At 36.7% G+C, this 18,614-nt stretch overlaps 1 protein-coding gene across 3 annotated transcripts in view; it reads right to left on the bottom strand.

Moving 5' to 3' along the window:
* Window positions 1-18,122, bottom strand: part of GPR63 (G protein-coupled receptor 63) — a 50,257-nt gene extending 32,135 nt beyond the window's left edge. For all 3 annotated transcript variants that reach the window (XR_013992815.1, XR_013992816.1, XM_081040973.1), the window contains exon 1: window positions 17,962-18,122. The gene's annotated coding sequence lies outside the window, so the exon portion shown is untranslated. The remainder of the gene's footprint in view (window positions 1-17,961) is intronic.
* Window positions 18,123-18,614: the final 492 nt, after the last annotated feature.

The following is an 18,614-nucleotide window of genomic DNA, read 5'->3' as shown; positions in this document are numbered from 1 at the left end:
TTTCAGGATCCATCCTTAAGAAATATTCTTAAATATCCTTTAAAAGTTCAAGTAATCAAACTGCTATAGATAAAATCTTCCAGATTTGGGTTAGGCAAAGAATTCATAGACATGATACCAAAAGAACAGTCCAAAGAAGAAAATGTTGACAAACTGGACCTCATCAAAATTCAAAATTTGTGCACATCAGATGACTTAATTAAAAAATTTAAAAGCCAAGAAACAGATTGAAAGTATTTGCAAAACATGTATCAAATAAAAGACCTGTACCCAGAATTTGCAAACACTTACTACTTAATATTTAAACACAATCAAAAAACGGACAAAAGATATGAATAGACATTTCAACTAAGAAGATATATGAATGCCTAATAAGCACATGAAAAGGTGTTCAACATCAATGTCATTGGGGAAATGCATATTAAAGTCACAGTGAGATACTTCATACCCATTAGAATGGCTATAATAAATAAGACAGACAATAACAAATGTTGGCGAGGATATGGAGAAATAGGAACCTTCATACGAGTATATTGCTGGTAGGAACGTAAATGGTGGAAACACTGAAAAAGTTTGGCAGTTTCTCAAATAGTTAAACATGAAACTCCCAGACAACTCAGCAATTCTACTCCTAGGTATTGACCCAAGAGAAATGAAAATGTATGTCCACACAGAGACATGCACATGTTCATAGCTGCATTATTCTTAATAGCAAAAAGATGGAGACAACCCAAATGTCCATCGACTGGTGAATGGATACACAAAATGTATTATATCTCTACAATGGAATACTGTTCAGCAATAAAGAGGAATAAAGTACAGATACATGCTCTGCGATAGATGAACCTCAAAAATATTACAGTTCGCAAAAGAGATCAGTCACAAGAAACCACATATTACATAATTCCATTTGGAGGAAATGTTCAGAAAAGGCAATTGTATAGAGACAGAAAGTAGATTAGTGGTTTTCTGGGAGTAGAGATGGAAGAGGGATTAACTACATTTCAATAAATCTGTTAAACATGTTCATGTACATGATAGCAAGAAAATGGAACCAACCTAAAGGTTCACATTAAGGAAACAGATTGAATTAATTATATAATTTATATATAATGGGATGTTGTATACCCATTAAGGGTGTTTTTGAAGAGTTTTATTGACACAATATTATGTGAGCATGTTGAGTGAAGAAAACAGACTACAAAGCTGTATGTACAGTATGCTCTTGCTTTTTTTTTTTAATTCTTAAAAGGGAATGGAAAGAAACACATCAAAATATTAACAGATGTTTCTGTCTAGTAGGATTATTGATGATACATTTTTTTCTTACTTTTTTGTATTTTCCAAATCTTGTAAATTGAGTAGTTTCCTTATATTCGACAAAAATTATTTTTGGAGAACATTTTCATATATACATTAATGTTTCTTTTCAATGAATATAAGATATATATTCCTTCTTTAAAAAAAACTCTACTCCTTAGAAAATACATTAAGGAAGCAAAATAAGCATTTCCTGCCTATCTCATCATGCTTCTCGTTCATGGGTAGAACAGAATACAATATTTTAAAATTTGGAAACTAATGACAGGAGGAATTATTCAAATGTACCTTATCCTTTAGGCAAGTGTTACTGGTATTATTATGCAGGAAATGTACTCTAATCAGTAAAGGGCATAACAGACTTATGAGTAAAATATAATTTTGTTACACCCAAAAGCACAAAATTTAAATACCATAATTTATGTTGTCACTACTTCTAAAAATACTCCATGTTCCAATTATTTATGTACTAATCTAAAAAAACAAAAAAACAGTGCATTCCTATTCATATTAATCTCTAGATCACCTTTCTGTTTCCCACAAACACCCCATGGGAATCAATGCAAATTTTTAAAAAGAAAAAAGAAAAACAAAAAACCTGCATATCTTTTTCTATTCTGCAAGTGTGTTTTTTTTTAAAATCCACTTTAGAGTCATCTGAATTTCTGAGTACAGCCCAGCTTTCCACTCCATTTTTCAAACCTGTTCCCTTTAGCAACTCTGTGACCCATCTGATCCCACACACCTACCTCCATGAGAATTAGACTAATTTTTCTTTAATAGTCATAAAGTCAGCACAATGAAAGCTTCCAGGGCCCTAAAATAAGTTTATCTAATAAAACCTAAAGACTTCTCCCATCATACTGGTATTTCTTCTAACAATGCCAGTGCTCCCCTCTCTATAGCCTCTTACTACAAATGATTTTGGCATGTCCTTTGCAGTGAGTAAAGTCGTCAGGGCCACAATAAACTTTCTATTGAGCACTTTCATGCTCCTCCTCCAGACCCCCACTGTGTCCACCCTAACTTTGGTCAGAGGATCTGGTAGCCATTTACAAGCTGGGTATCATTGGGCAGGTTACTTAATCACTGGATTCCTCAGGTTCTTGGTCAGAAAAATGGAAATGACCATAGTGTGCCTTAGTTCATGAAGCTGTTGTAAGGGTTAAATGAGAGAGCAAATGCAAAGTTCTGACAGATAATCAGGTCTGAGTAAGTACGAGCCAGTAGTTCTGCACAGCCAGAAAAGAAAACCATGTCCTCTACACCAGCACTTCACTGACACTTAGGAGTCTACTCTTGTCACCCTTGTAAATGACTATTTTCCATATCTCACCCCAAATTGAATTTAAACCTGTTTCTCACTTCAAGATTCCACCCTGTGATTTTGACATACCTTTGCTTCTCTTCCTCTGACCTTCTCCACTCCAGTTGCTGCCCTTTTATTTCAGAAAAGTTACTTTCAGAACAAAAAAGATGCAGCTTCTCATGGTCTTTCATTGCTTCAAACATGGTGGAAGTCTATATATTCCTTTATAGACCTTCTAGGAAGAGTCCACTACAATCGTGAGCAGTGTATTCTTATGTCTCCAGATGCAACTGTAGTACAGCTGAGTTGTTTTTCATAGTAATACCTTTTGCTGTTGTCTGTAACTGCCCTCTAAGAGCTTTAGCCAAGTCAATTCAACAAAAATGGCTAGGATATCAACCGTGTGCCAGGTACTGTGCTAGCTGTTGGAGATTCATACATACGGCATGTTATGTCTACTAAAAACAAGTGGAGAATAGATATGTTTACACCAAGGTTGCCTCTTTCTTCCTACACATCTGGGTAACATCACTGCCTAAGATGGTTCAAGCATCCTCCCTTGGCATAAACAGGGAGTGTATAAGACTCCCTACCTCACCACTTTACCACCTCACCTCGCCTGCATGAGCCAAATACATCTTCTCCTGTAGTATAATAGAAATTTTACAGAATGTGGAATTGAAAGACCTTAATAAGATCACCATAGACCTCAAATAACCTCCTGGTTGTGTATACAATAGTCTTATATACATATATATGCTAAAATCCTTGGTCCCTTGGTCCTGTGCTTGTAAATGTAATTCCTTACCATAGCAAATTCCAGTAAACATAAAAGATATATGAAATTACAGTAGTTTCATTTTCTATGGTTTCAGTTACCCATAGTCAACTGTGATCCAAAAACATTAAATGGATATTCCCCCAAATAAACAATCTATAAATTTTAAATTGTATGCTGTTTCAAGTACCGTGATAAAATCTTGCACCATCCATCTCCATTTTGCCCAGAACATGAATCATCCCTTTGTCCAGCATATCCACGCTGTATTTGCCACCTACCCATTAGTCACTTAGTAGCCATTCAGTTATCAGAGTGAGTGTTGTGGTATCTTGGTACTTGTGTTCAAGTAACTCTTATTTTACTTAGTAATGGCCACAAAGCACAAGAGTAGTGACACTGGCAATGCCACTACACATGTCAGACATGCCAGAGAAACCATAAAGTGCTTCCTTTAAGTGAAAAGGTGAGTTCAGCATAGTAAGATATTATGAGGAGAGAGACCACATTCACGTTAACTTTTATTATAGTAATTGTTGTAATTGTTTTATATTATTATTAGTTATTGTTGTTAATCTCTCACTGTGCCTAATTTATTAATTAAATGTTATCATAGGTATGTATGCACAGAAAGAAACATAGTATATATAGGATTCATAACTCTCTGTGGTTTCAGGCATCCATTAGGGGTCTTGGAACATATCCCCTTCTGTAAGGGGAACTATTGTACTAAATATTTTCACGAGTGGGAAGCTAGAAAGTAATATAAGAGAAGCAGTGCAGACTTAAAGATTGTTCTGCTCTTAGTATGCCATTTTAAAATAGGATTTCTGAAGAGCAGCGTTGACTCACTTTAGAAATAACGCAAATCTCTTTTGACCTTAATTCACTGACATGATCAAAATAATTCTAGTTAACTTCAGAAGATTCTGAAAAATCTAAAGGCCATACTTAAAATACTTAAGAGTCCAAAAATCTAAGAAGTAAGACTTTAGTTTTACTATTCAAAATGGTCACCAGATAAAGACAAAGGAAATTTCAAGAGTCATCACGTGCCAACTGATGGCACCTGCATATCTTGCAGTACTACTCAGTCTTCAACCACACTATCCATGTATGTTATATAAATTTTTGACATATACTTTTCAACTTGCCTTGTACACTTATTTAAATTTATTTCCTTCCTTCCTTTAATAGTTATTAAGAACTTGCTCTAAACCAGCTTCTGAATAAACATGACATACAATGAAGAACAAAATGGATATATCTCCTGATCTTACATAACTCACAAATCTAATGGAGAGACTCATTGTGATGGTTAATTTTATGTGTTCATTTGAGTGAAACACAGGGTGCCTAGATTAAACATTATTTCAGGGTGTGTTTGTGATGGTGTTTCGGGATGAGACTAGCATTTGAATCAGTAGACTGAATAAAGCAGACCTCCACCCCCCACAGTGTGAGTATCATCTAATCCACTGAAAGCCTGAATAAAACAAAAAGGTAGAGGAAAGGGGAATTCGCACACTGCCTGACTGTTTGAGCTGGAACAAACCCAGCTACCCTCAACTGGTACTTACACCCTCCAATTCTCAGAACTATACCATCAGCTTTCCTGGGTCTTTAAGCTTGCAGATGGCAAATCATGGGACTTCTCAGCCTTCATAATCACATGAGACAATTCCTTATAAACACTCATATATATCTTCTATTGGTTCTGTTTCTCTAACAAATCCCGACTCATATTAAACATGTATGAACACACATACAAACAAAAAATAACCTTTGGGTTACATCATGCTATGTGTGCTTGGAAGAAAAACTCAAGATACTCCAAAGGTAGAAAACAAAGAAAGCATAATTCCTCATATATATATATATACGTTCTCTTGCAACGTTCTCTAATTCTCATGCTCTATGACAATACATTATCCACTAAGATGAACCGTAAAGTATTATGCTGAAGACTGCTATATCTGGTTTTGAAGTTGTAGTTTATTTTACATTCTGTTTTGTTTTTTGGGGGGTGGGGAAGGGGTGGGAGAAAGTAGGTCATAGGGAGTAAGAGGTAAAATAAAAGAAATACAGACTCAAAGCAACAATCTTCCATTGAAAGAATAAATAAAATTTTACAAAATGTATGTGTTCCTGAAAAAAAAGTTTTCTAAAATCAAATTGTTGACAAATAATTTTAAATTCAAGAAAACGTTTCTTGAAAGCTTGCTAACTAAAGGACTCTACTAAATACTGCCATAAAGCAGAGTACATAAAAATGATTATCTCCTGTAACCCAACCTTACTTCCACTTCTACTATTTCTAAATTTTAATTTTCAATCAAGTGGGCAGTGTATTTAACAATGGGAAAGAATTGCTCTAGTAAAGAGGGTAACGTAATTGTCACTGAAAGTGTTACACATACCATCTCCCAACAAGCACCCTGCTTCCTAGCCCCTCAAAATCATGCCTTAGTAAACAAATGTTTTAAAGAAAATTTACAATATTCACTTTGAAACTTTAGAAATGAAAAAAGAATCAAGATGTAAAATGGCTGTATTCTAAACACCAAACAATTTCTTACCTTGCATCACAAAATCACAAGGGACAAAGAATTTGGGGTGAGGTTGTGCTGCTTGTTCCTAACTGGGTTCCCTATTGATAGTGTCTCAATGATGCTGCCAATCAGTCAGGTGCCTGCTGCTAGTCCTCTGCTCAAAGATCGAAGCATCAGGAAAAGCTTTGCAAGTTCACAAGGTGCTGATGCAACTGACATACAGCTGGTAAGACCAAGGACCCAAGGGAATTCACTGGCCCAATGTCAACTGTACACACAATAGTCAGAATTGCTATTCCTGGATTTTCTCTTACACAGAAAACTGGGGGAGAGGGGAAGAAACGTAGTAAATATTGCTATATAAACACCACTGCTTATACTTATGTGGAATTTTTTCAGTTTTATTATACTTCATGTATGACTACTTCTCACTTGATTTCTCCTAGCAGAAATGGCCTATGAAAAAGTGATACCAGAAAGTGGTGTGTACATGTGCATGCATGTGTGTGTGTACTCAATATTCAATGGCAAGAATCATTGCACTTGAACGGCCCAAATATAGAGTTGTCTAATCGTTGATAAAACAAATGTGAAAATTCTTCTTATATGCAGAATATTTATTATGCTGGAATTGAGTAGAAGAAGCTGAATTTAACACAGATTCTGGGAGGGGCAGCATTCAGTGAAATGATCACTCCAAGTCTCAAGTTTAATTAGATAAATATATTTAAAAATCCCTTTTAAACAAGGGCCACAAACTAAATGGATGCTTTATGTAATGTGGTTTTTCATATGAGTGTTCCCTGTCTATTTTCTTAAAAAAAAAAAAAATTACCTGAAGGATCTTGTCCTGGAACTTTATTCTAACCTTGAATGTCCATACGAACAAAGACCTTTCGAGAATGAGACTCTAGTATGTGAGCTTCAAAGATCATTTGTATTCTGATACATCTTTATGCAAGATGTGGAGAAATAGTACAAAAAGACAGACTTTAAAGCTTAGAATGCAAAAGAAAAATTATTTCATAAAAAGAACAGAGAAAATAGTAAAAGATTAATTTATGACATGGATAATTATCACGATACATGGAATAATTACCCAGAAGTAATCAAGTAAATTCATCTTCTTTTTTGTATTTTGCTTCATTTTACCATTGTATCTAAGTTTTTATAACTCATCAACAACAGCAACTGAGCATTGAGAGATATAAAAGCTGAGGTTCTTAAACTGTTTCTACTGTAACTGTTCATCACAAACAATGCTGCATCATATATCTATATGATGTAGGGATGAAGGGGAAACAGTTGTATATGTTACAATCACAAAAGAAAAAAACTAAACATTTCTTAAAAATGTTAACTAAGATGTAACCATGTGGAAAAAAGCACAGAATTACTCTTTTACAAAAGTGAACCTACCCAGAAAAAGCCTGCAGTTTGTCATCTTTAACTTGCTTTTGAGAGTATAAATAAGCGCAATGCAGACCATGTGTAGCTTTTTCACATTTTCTACTATCATTTAAAAGGCAAACCCCAGAAATCTGAAGAAACAGAAAACTAAATGTAATCAGCAGTGTCTTTCAAGCTGGAAGATGTAAAGAGGAGTAACCGAATAATTGAAAATAAGATGGCCACACTAACTTCCTAAAGAACAAAATACAAAACTAAACGCTAAATGAACATAAATATGATGAAGTTTAGAGCTTAGGATGCGAAAGTGCTGACATCAATATCCTACACAAAATTTTCAAATTTATCAGCAGAGGAAATTGATAAATTATAAAATTGGAGTTATAAGTCTCTATCACCGGGTGAACTTTAAGGAAGCTGGCAGGTGGCAACAGGCCTTGGGATGTCCTGGATTTTTCCAGAGCTACCCCAGGCTCTTTACTGGTGGCAGACATTCTCAGTTCACAGAGTAGCCTCCCCCACATGCCTCTAGGTTTAGTACAGGCAGCAAACAACTGTGGATCACTTTATAGCTCTTATCAGGTAGCCGCTGGCCAGTCACAGACCTGAGCCTGTACTGAAGCCATCCAAGAGGCCCCAGAACCAACATACATGGAGGATGGCTTCAGACCACAGCAGAGCACCAACCAATTAGCGCCAAAAGCAGCACACACAAAGAGCGATCTCAACAGGCACCAGAGCTTGCTGGAGTAAATCCCACTCAGTGGGTTAAGCCCCCCACATAGTAGTCCATAAGCTGTGAATATGGCCAAATCCCACACAGCCAATCAGCCTGAGGATCAATCTCACCCACTGATGTGCCAATAGCAATTAAGGCTCAACTATATCAGGAAGGCACACACAACCCACATAAGGACACTCCTGGAGCACCCAGAGCAGGTGACCAGGGAGATTATTCCAGGGCCCCACAGGGCACCTACTACATAAGGTGACTGGGTTAAGACTGGGAGACATAACAAATTTCCCTAATACATAGAAAAAAACACAAAGAAGCCACCAAAATAAGGAAATAAAGAAATGCATCCTAAATGAAAGCACAGCAGGAAACTCCAGAAACGAAACTAAATGAAATGGAAGCAAGCAACCTACCAAAGATAGAGTTCAAAACACTGGTTATAAGGATGCTCAAAGAACGTAGTGAGAACTTCAACAAATAGATAACATAAAAAAGGACATAAAACCATACAAAGAAACCAGTCATAAGTGAAGAATACAATAACTGAAGTGAAGAATGCACTAGAAGGAATCACTAGCAGACTAGATGAAGCTGAGGATCAAATCAGTGATTTGGAAGACAAGGTAGCAAAAAACACCCCAAAAAAACAGAAAAAAGGAAAAAATTCAAGAAAAGTTAGGACAGTTTAAGAGACCTCTGGGACAACATCAAGAGTAACAACATTTGCATCATAGGGGTACCAGAAGGAGAAGAGAGAACACAAGGGATTGAGAACCTATTTGAAGAAATAATGACAGAAAACTTTCCTGACCAGGTGAAGGAAATAGACATACAAGCCCAGGAAGTGCAGAGAATCCCAAACATGATTAACCCAAACAGGTCCACACTAAGACACATTATAATTAAAATGGCAAATATTAAAGACAAAGAAAGAACCCTAACAGCAGCGAGAGAAAGGCAACCAGAAACTCATAAGGGAGCTCCCATAAGATTGTCAGCTGATTTCTCAACATAAATTTTGCAGGCCAGAAGGGATTGGCATGAGATATTCAATGTGATGAAAAGCAAGGACATACAACTAAGACTACTCTACCCAGCAAAACCATCATTTAAAATTGAAAGACAGAAAAAGAGCTTCCCAGACAAGAAAAAGCTAACAGAGTTAATCACCACCAAATCAGTATTATAAGAAATGTTAAAGGGACTTCTTTAAGACGGGAAAAAAAACGCAAAATTATGATTAATAAAATGGCAATTAGCTACATATCTATCAACAATTACCTTCAATGTAAATGGATTAAATGCTCCAATCAAAAGACATAGGAGGGCTGAATGGATAAGAAAACAAAACTCTTACATATGCTGCCTACAGGAGACTGACTTCAGATCAAAAGACACACAGAGAAAGTAAAGGGATAGAAAAAGGTTATTTCACAAAAATGGAAAAAAACAACAACAAAAAAGGCAGGTAGCAATACCTATACCAGACAAAACAGACTTTAAAACAAAGGCTACAGAAGAGACAATGAAGGACCCAGTAATACCACTCCAGGGTATTTATCCGAAGAAGCCCAAATTGCTACTTGAAGGGGATGTGTGCATCCATATGTTCATTGCAGCACTGTTTACAATGGCCAAGATGTGGAGGCAGCCTGGGTGTCTGTCGATGGAAGAATGGATAAAGAGGAGGTGATTCATGTAAACAATGGAATATTGCTCGGCCATGGAAGGGAATGGGTTCTAGCCATCTGCAGCGGCACGGATGGACCTGGAGGGTATTGTGCTGAGTGGAGTATGTCAGACAGAGAAGGACAGATGCAATATTATTTAGCTTACATGTGGAATCTAATGAACAAAATTAACAACCAAAACAGAAACAAATTCAGAGACACAGAAAACATTTTGATGGTTGCCAGACAGGAGGGGGTTGGGTGAAAAAGGTGAAGGGGTTAAGAACTACAAATTGGTAGTTACAAAATAGTCATGGGATATAAAATAAAGCAAAGGGAATATAGTCAATGATTTGGAAATAACTAGGTATTGTGCCAGGTGGGTACTAGATAGTCAGGAGGATCACTTCTTAAATTATATAAATGTCTAACCACCATGCTATACACCTGAAATTAATATGAATGAATATTGAATGTCAACTGTAATTGAAAAATTCAAAAAGGGAGGGAAAGGTAAAAAAAGATTAGCCATATTAAGAGGATAGGAAGTGATGTAGATTATGTGTGTTTGGGAAGTGGGGGTAAGGGTACTGGGAAGTGCAGTTGGGATGAAGGAGACCTAACTCTTATCCTTCATATTGGGAATCACCTACAACTGAAAAACCCAGAGCGTTAATTTAAGAATGTTATTCAGAGATTTAGGGGTATATAAAAATAAAACAGTGGTGTGCAGCAGAGGAACCAAAAGAGGGAGCAGGAATAAGCCTTCTACACCTATTTAACTTTTTAAACAATATTGAAATGTAATTTTAAAAAATTAAAAATATTTAAAATGACCAAAGCATTTTAAAGACTTTACTGCCATTGCTTTAGAGCTTATCAAGGTAAAGAAAAAAATAAATATCTAATATAAAGAAAAGAAAGTAATTGTCACAAAATCTGTTTTTCTCTCTTTCTCTTTCTTTCTCTTTCTCTCTCTTTCTCTCTCTCTCTCTCTCTCTCTCTCTCTCTCTCTCTCTGTCACACACACACACACACACACACACACTCACACACACACACACACACACACAAAAGGAAAAGGAAAGGATGTACTTCAGGCAGAAAAAAATGATCACAGTTAGAAGGTCTGATATTAGAAAAGAATTAGATAATATTAGAAGATATTGATAAAATATCTTTTGATAAAATATTAATGATAAAATATTAGATAAATTTAAAATATTAGATAAATATTAGATAATGATAAAATATCATGATAAAATATTAGAAAAGATATTGATAAATACATGGTTAAATATAATAGGCACTGTATACCACAATGAAAGGAATATCTAACTTATTAAGAGTTAAATTGGGCTAGAACAAAAATATTCACTGTGTCCTCATATGGCCTTCCCTCTATGCATACTACACAGAGAGGGAGAGGGAGATCTCTGGAATCTCTTCGTCTTCTTATAAGGACAGCAATCTTATCGGATTAGGGCCTCATTCTTAGGACTTCATTTAACCTAATTACCTCCAGACCTTCTCTCCAAATACAGTCACATAGGAGGTTAGGGCTTCAACATATGCATTTTTGGGGTAGACCCAATTCAGTTCACAACAGAAGTCAAACATACTGACTAAATTAACACTAGATTAAGCTGAGTATGCATAGCAAAATTGCCTAGGTATCAGGTATCCACGAAAAAATACATGTAAAGCTTGTAGCCAGTCATATGACTCAAAACAAAAATAGTAAACAAAAGTGGAAAATCAATCTATCCAAGAAAGGAGAATAAAAAGACACAGAAGCAGAAAAATACACAATAGTATGATACTAAATTAATCCAAATATATCAATCTTCATTCTAAATATGAGACTAAACTCTCCTGTTGAAAGCAAAGATCCAGCTATATGCTAGCTATGAGACACATTTAAAACCGTAAGAACATAGATCCAACTTGAAAGTCAGAGTAGAGAAAGATATGCCTAGCAGATCTTAATTTATAGAGAACCCTATATTGCTATAAAAATATAAAAGGAAAAAGACACTAAGTCAAATAGCACGTGCTAAAACAGAGGTCAGCTTTCAGGTCCTAAGAAAACATGCAGCCTCAGTCTGACTTAGAGAAAGGAAGAAAAAAGACTTTGCCAGTGGAGAAGACAATGTCTGAAGAAAGAATACCGGCCCAGAAAATATGGTTCTGTGTGAGTGTTTACTTTCTCTTTCCTTTTACAGCCAGCACCAAATTCTAAAAAGAAAACTGTACATGAAAACACAAATGTGACCTTGCATTCATTAGGGTCATATTTGATGGCTAAAGATAACTTTAGTTATAAAATGAAGGGGAGAATTTCTCTCTACATTTAACGATCAGTCCTTCACTTTTCACATATGTCCTTTTCCTGGTTTTTGTCTATTTTATACATGTAGTTTGTTCCCAGAAGTGATCGTGTTTGTGTGGTAGCCAGGATACTTACTTGGTTTCAAAAACTAATTTGGGGCTAAAATGAAGTTTTGTATTTTTGACAGAAAAGGAGAAAAATATAAATACATCTATAAAATACAGCTTTGTAGATATTAGACACATACGCCCAGATAAGGCTGTAAGCTGAATCCTATAAATTAAAATTTTCCAATATTTTTCTAAATATTAAGAGTCCAGGAGTTGGCAGCAAAGGGCAGAAAACAGAATATTTTTAAATCTTAGAGATGACTACACAGGAAACAGTATTTATTCACTCAACCATACAGCAATTATGTACACATCAGGATATGTGGGCAGGAGGTCAGATGGTAATATAGGAAGGAGATGAAAATGAAAAAGGGAGAACATTCTCAGTGCAAACTAACAACTGTTGTACCTCCTTAGGTGGAAACAGCATTTACAGCTATGACTGGTATTAAGGCGGGAACTTATAGCTGAGTCTTTGTAAATATCTAGGGTTATTTCATTTGCATAAAGCCCTAGTCAGTCAGGTCTGGGTTCAAATCCTACTGACTTGAATCTTTTATATTACACAGACCAAAAAAAAAACATAAAAATCACTGTAGACAGTAATCAAGGAAAACTATGATTAACTCTATAGATTTTATATGGGGAATAATAAAGTGCTTTGAGTTCAATGAAAAATATCAACGCCCTTTATCTCTACCCAAAAATTCTACTGCTAGAGTTTTACTCAAAGGAAATAACAATAGAGGTATATAAAAACCGAGCTAAGATATTTACTGCTGTATAATAGTAAAAAAAAAAAAAAAGAAGAAGAAGAAGAAGAAAGGAAAATCTGTCTAATATTATGGTGGCTATCCCCAATAAATTATGATACACCTATGGAATAAAATAATATTCAGTATTCAAAATGTGTTACAAAAGATCATTCCATGATATGGAATTTGGTTCATCTTTGTATGAGAATTAGAAAGAAACATATCTAGTAAAATGTCATCTTTAGAAATTAAAATATTATAGTGTTTTAAATATACGCCAAAATATTAACAATAATTATCTCTGGCATAATTCTCCTTTTCTTTCTTTTCTATTTTCCTTTTGTCATTGCTATCTTTTTGGCTTGGGTTTCTTTGCGTGTGTGGATTTTCAAAATTTTCTATAATGAACATGTGTTACTTCCTAAATAAGAAAAAAACATCTATTATAGCATAAGAATAAACAGCAAAGATTTAAAACTTTACAACAGCAAGTACACATGAAATAAGGAAACAAAAAAGAGAAGTTTTTGATATCATTATACCTATAAGCAGGAGTCAATATACCCAAATCCTATTATGGAAATTGAGAGAAACAAATTCAAAATTTATATCATTAAAGAATTCAATAATTCAAAAGAAAGAAAAATGTTTGAAGAAGTATTAGGAGGGAATGAGCTGAAAGAATTAAAGAACAGATTTTCTGCTAGTGCTGAATAGTGTGAAACTTTAGAAGGCATCACAGTTTGGGCAAGGTTAATCAAAACAGAGCAGGAAGATGGCCTATTTCATACACATCTTGCAGGAAGTGAAAACAAATAAGCTCAAATGATGAAAAGAATAAATTTTATTGTAAGTACACACTTAGGCAAACAGTTGTCCCTCTGGAAAACAATGGATGCTATACCTGGAATAGCCCCTTTCCACTCCAACTACGTCCTTCCAGGACCAAGTTAGATAAAAAACCCTGCAGCAGACACCCTTCAGCCATATACTGTACCGATACCTGGCATAGATGTTAACTGTTTCATGTGTAACTTTTAATTGAAATTCTTATTCTGATCCAAACTTCAGGCATCTTTAAATGCCTGCAAATGTTCATTCTCTAAAATTATCTATGCATTTATTTTTGTTTAAAAAACATCAGAAGAGGTGACAACACCTCCCTTTGAAAGGTGACAGCTAAAATAATCATATCCACTTCTCTAAGACAGAGCCTTATAAGTTTTCACATAAAAAATTGACCTAAAATATTTTCAAATGCTTTAGTGATATAGATTTGGTTTAAGTCAATTGAGAAAAAAGAAGTTAACTAAGAAGCTTTGGTCAAAAACCTCAAAAGGTATGCAAAGCTTACAACTATAAGACACATAATGGTTTCACTGAAAAATGTCTAAGAATTGATTAACATCTATGCCAGGTGATTGGCATAGTATCTGGCTGGGGATGTTTTTGTTAATCTAAATTGGGCCTGGGATGATATAATTTCTTTAGCATTATCACTATAAAGAAATACTGATAATAATCATGTTATTATTAATTTCAATAGGTAACCACTAGATTAATCTCCTAACTGTGAATGTACATGCATTCTTGCACAAAACCTGAAAAGTATGTTAAAATCCAATCTTCCAACTCTTTACTACATTGGTAATGAACAGGAGCGAGCTTTTCAGTATATTAAGCAGGAGTTTCATGCTTGAGTTTTCTGAATCTTCTGTCATACGGACAGAAAATGGAAATAAGTTACTTTTACAAATCCATCCACATTTACTGGCATAGAAACTGAAAGGCACTTTATCCTATGTGTCAAATTCAAAGACTGAAACAGCTTGCTGTCTGTATGCTTCAGAAACCATTTTTTACAAGCATTGCACACTGCCTCAAGCCAACTAAACACTAAATCATGTTGGGCTGCCCACATTGCAAATTATTTAGAATGTTCTCCATGTTTTGTGGTTGCAAAAGTACCTATTTTGTGGATAATCCAGTTCAATTTGGGGCCACATCTGACCTTAAACAGAAAATTCCCAGGAAACTTGAAACTATAAATTGACCAAGATCCCATCAGTTCTGAAATCTGTGATCCCAGGCTCATAGTCAAACATTTCAAATGGTATTTTTTGAGAACCCAAGAGACACAACATAAACTCTGGGAAACATATTATTGTCTGTTTCAAGTAAACACTAAAAACTCACCCTAAATATGCACATGTCATAGTGGCAAAAAAAAACAAAAAAACAAAAAAACAAAGCTACATGCAATAAAGGAGCATTTGCAGCAAATAAAAAACACATTTCTGATAAATGCCTAGCAAATTAAAGCAAAAATCAATACAAAAAATTATGTCATTTCTAATTTTCATACATATGCTGAAATGTAGCAACTTCAGCTGTGCAATGTGATAAGAAATATTTCAAAGCTTTGCTTGTAGTGATTGGAGCACTGTATTATAGGTATTACTTTCCTGGGGATTAATGGGTACTTCTCTCAAATCAAATTCTTAGGAAATCATTTCACAAATTGGAATACCAAAACTTTCCCAAGGTTTGTGTCCCCATGCCTTTGAGGTGCAGAACTCTCTAAACCCAGACTAATGGGGAGTGCCCTGAAAGTCATTTTTAAAATGTTAAAAGGAGAATACACTGACTAAATTTTACCTAGGGATTTCTCTACTGAAGATAAATTACTGAAACTTAAGAAAGGTCTGATTCAATCATCGGTGGGATAATTTAGTCCATTTCAATAAATATGTGGTTAGGATTGTTGGCATAATGCTCCCTGGTCCAAGCCTTGTGCAAGACTAAGAACATGTTTGGATAACACAGTATTTTTAACTTCTGATATTGACAAAAATGCTTAAGAAATGACAAGCTCCAATGGTAACTATTTTTTTGATTTTGTAGACTATGTGTATTATAGTCTAAATATTTTAGCCTGTATATATATATATACACACACACATATAAATACAATTTATTATATATATATTACATGCTACATATAATATATTTATGTATTATTTCCCTGATAGATATATACATATTAGCTATTGATTGATATGGATTTATGATATATATTGCGATACATATATTTAGTTGCAAAAAGAATCATTTACAAAGCAATCATCTCAAATCAAATGAACCATACACAAAATCTCAATTTCAATTGATTAACTCATATTAATCAATACAATTCTAGGAACTAAGATACATCTACCTTAGGATCCCAAATTTTTATTTAAGGCAGTACTTACTTGCCTGGAGTCCAGCAAACTTAAGGTAAAATGGAACTGTAGCTAGAGTTTTAAGTATGTGAACTTTTCTAAGCAAATTTTTTTTTCCCCAAAATGTTCAGTTTGCTGTAAATGTTCAGAAAATGCTTGAGACTGTGAATTGTTTTTGTAAAGTTTCAATTCTGGTATATTTGACAGCAGAGTGACAAAACTGTGTTGAGATGAAACTCTATATCCCAAACAAAATGTTATAATATTAATGGTTAATCTGGAATAGTTTTCTTTCAAAACTTCCCCACTGCAAATAAGATGTTTCTTACAATATTCCCTATTTTGGTAGTATATTTTTCACACACAAAAGTGTATGTACAGTATATACCTGATTAAATACTTCATGATACTCTTTTCTTTAACAAGCTCCCACATTCTATTTTTATTTTTCAAAATAATCTGGATGGCGTAATCAATTACATCATTAAAATTTTGGCTAATACAACACTTCCAAAATATAGGGACTTTTCATCAGCACTTTTGATTTGTAGCTGACATCAGACACATAATATAAGTGGAAAAGACAGAAACAGAAATTGACGTGTGGTAGACACAGGGGGGTGTTAGAAAATGGGCTTCATTCACCCACAGGACACATGAAAAAAGAAAACTCACCCATTTATGTAAAAATGTACTTCTATATTAGGTTTCACCAAATAATTACACGTATTACCTACCTCATCCAAGGGTAAAACTGTCAGAAGCAATGTCAGATTATGCAAGAAACATCAGGTTTTATTCATGATCCATAGAAATACTACTCCTAAAATTTGTTGGAGCCTTTTAATCTAAGACGTAATGAAAATCAACAAATAAAGAGAAAATCCTATTTTTAAAATATGTGGTTAAAACATCATCTTACCTCACGGGAAAAAAGTGGCATACCTATTACAGGGATACCTGTATTTTCTTAGCGTAGAGACCAAGTCTAAACATTTAATCAGGGACTAAATGATCACTTTGAAAATTTGAGTCAGCCCTGGGGCGGCGGGAGGAGACAAATTCCATAAAGATATATTATTGGGTAGTTTTTGTATTGCTTTGGGGGTGTTTGTTTGTTTGTTTGTTTTTAGCATCCTGAGCCTCCAGGATATTAAAAAGAAATTTCCCAAAAGCAAAAGGTGGGGGGGCGGGGAGGCGACAATCAGGGCGACGCCGCAAACCCACCAGGGCTGAAAGACACACGGAGCCTCACGCTTACCTACGTGGAAGAAGCAACCTCTCACAACTGTTGGAGCTCGCGAGGAGCCTTCCCACTGGAGCAATCGAGGTGGATTTCTCCCTTACACAGGGACGAGACCACAATGTAAAAGTTCCAGAGGATTCTCACGCCCAGCACTTAGCGTCTGGAGGAGCGTGCCAGGCGGTGAGACAGCCGGCCGTGGGAGCCAACCTGCAGCCGCCCGCTTTCCTAGAAGGCCCAACTGCTCTGGCGGGCAGGGGATGGGGCAGGGGCGCCGGGAGGCCAGGCGACAGCGGCGCCCGGGGAAACCGAGTCCCGCCGCTGGGTCCCCACCGTGTGGCGCTGGCTGCTGCCATCACTCCAGCCAGCTGCAAACATGTTCCCGAAAACGCGAGCTCCCCCGCACAACTTCGGTCTAACCAGCCTGCTTCCGCGCCACACACACCCTCCCCAACGCGGCGGACCGCAGGACTCCCTGCCCGCCACTACCTGCCCCGGGGGCCCGGGGACCCCAAGTCTCACCTTATACAAAGGGCTGCGCGCGGGCGCCTGCAGAGCCCAGCGAGCATGGCCCCATCCAGTCCCTCCCGGAACTTTCCTGACATAGCACTTCTCTCCCCCGCTGCAGAAAACAACGCTTCTAGGCAGAGGAGGAGGAGGAAAGAGAGGAGGTGGTGGCTTTCCAGGCGGTGGCGGCGGTGGCGGGAGCTGGAGCAGAAAGTGAGGAGCATCGCGGCCGAGCGCCGCCGCCTCCCGATCTGCCGGGGGTTCCCGCCCCCAGGGTAACCAAAGCTTCCTCTTAAAGGCGCCCGCCGCGATTTAGGGCGGGAGGGGAGGGGGTAGGGAGACAGAAAGAGAGGGACGAGGCAATTTAAGAACAAGGGGAGCCGAGATGGAGTGATTCCGGGGGGGCCACTGCCCAGATCCCCGCCAGGTCTGGTTGTCCCTCACCCCGGGCAAAGGTAGGGCAAGCGCTCGGACCCATGAACTGGGGGCCGCCCTCGCGGATGGCTTGCGCTCCCTGACGGTCCTCCAAACCTCGCCTTCTCCTAACCGCCCTCTCCTTCACAGGATCTTAGCTTCTACACCTCTACCCCCGCGACGCAGCCTTGGCCCGCGCCCCCAAAACCAGGACTTGCTGCTGGCGACTGCCCAGTGGAATTGCGTTTCCTCTC

Source organism: Rhinolophus hipposideros (assembly GCF_964194185.1).
Source record: "Rhinolophus hipposideros genome assembly, chromosome: 3".
NCBI classification, from domain to species: Eukaryota; Metazoa; Chordata; class Mammalia; order Chiroptera; family Rhinolophidae; genus Rhinolophus; species Rhinolophus hipposideros.
Note: the sequence above shows the minus strand (reverse complement) of the source record. Positions and strands in the feature narration are given on the sequence as shown.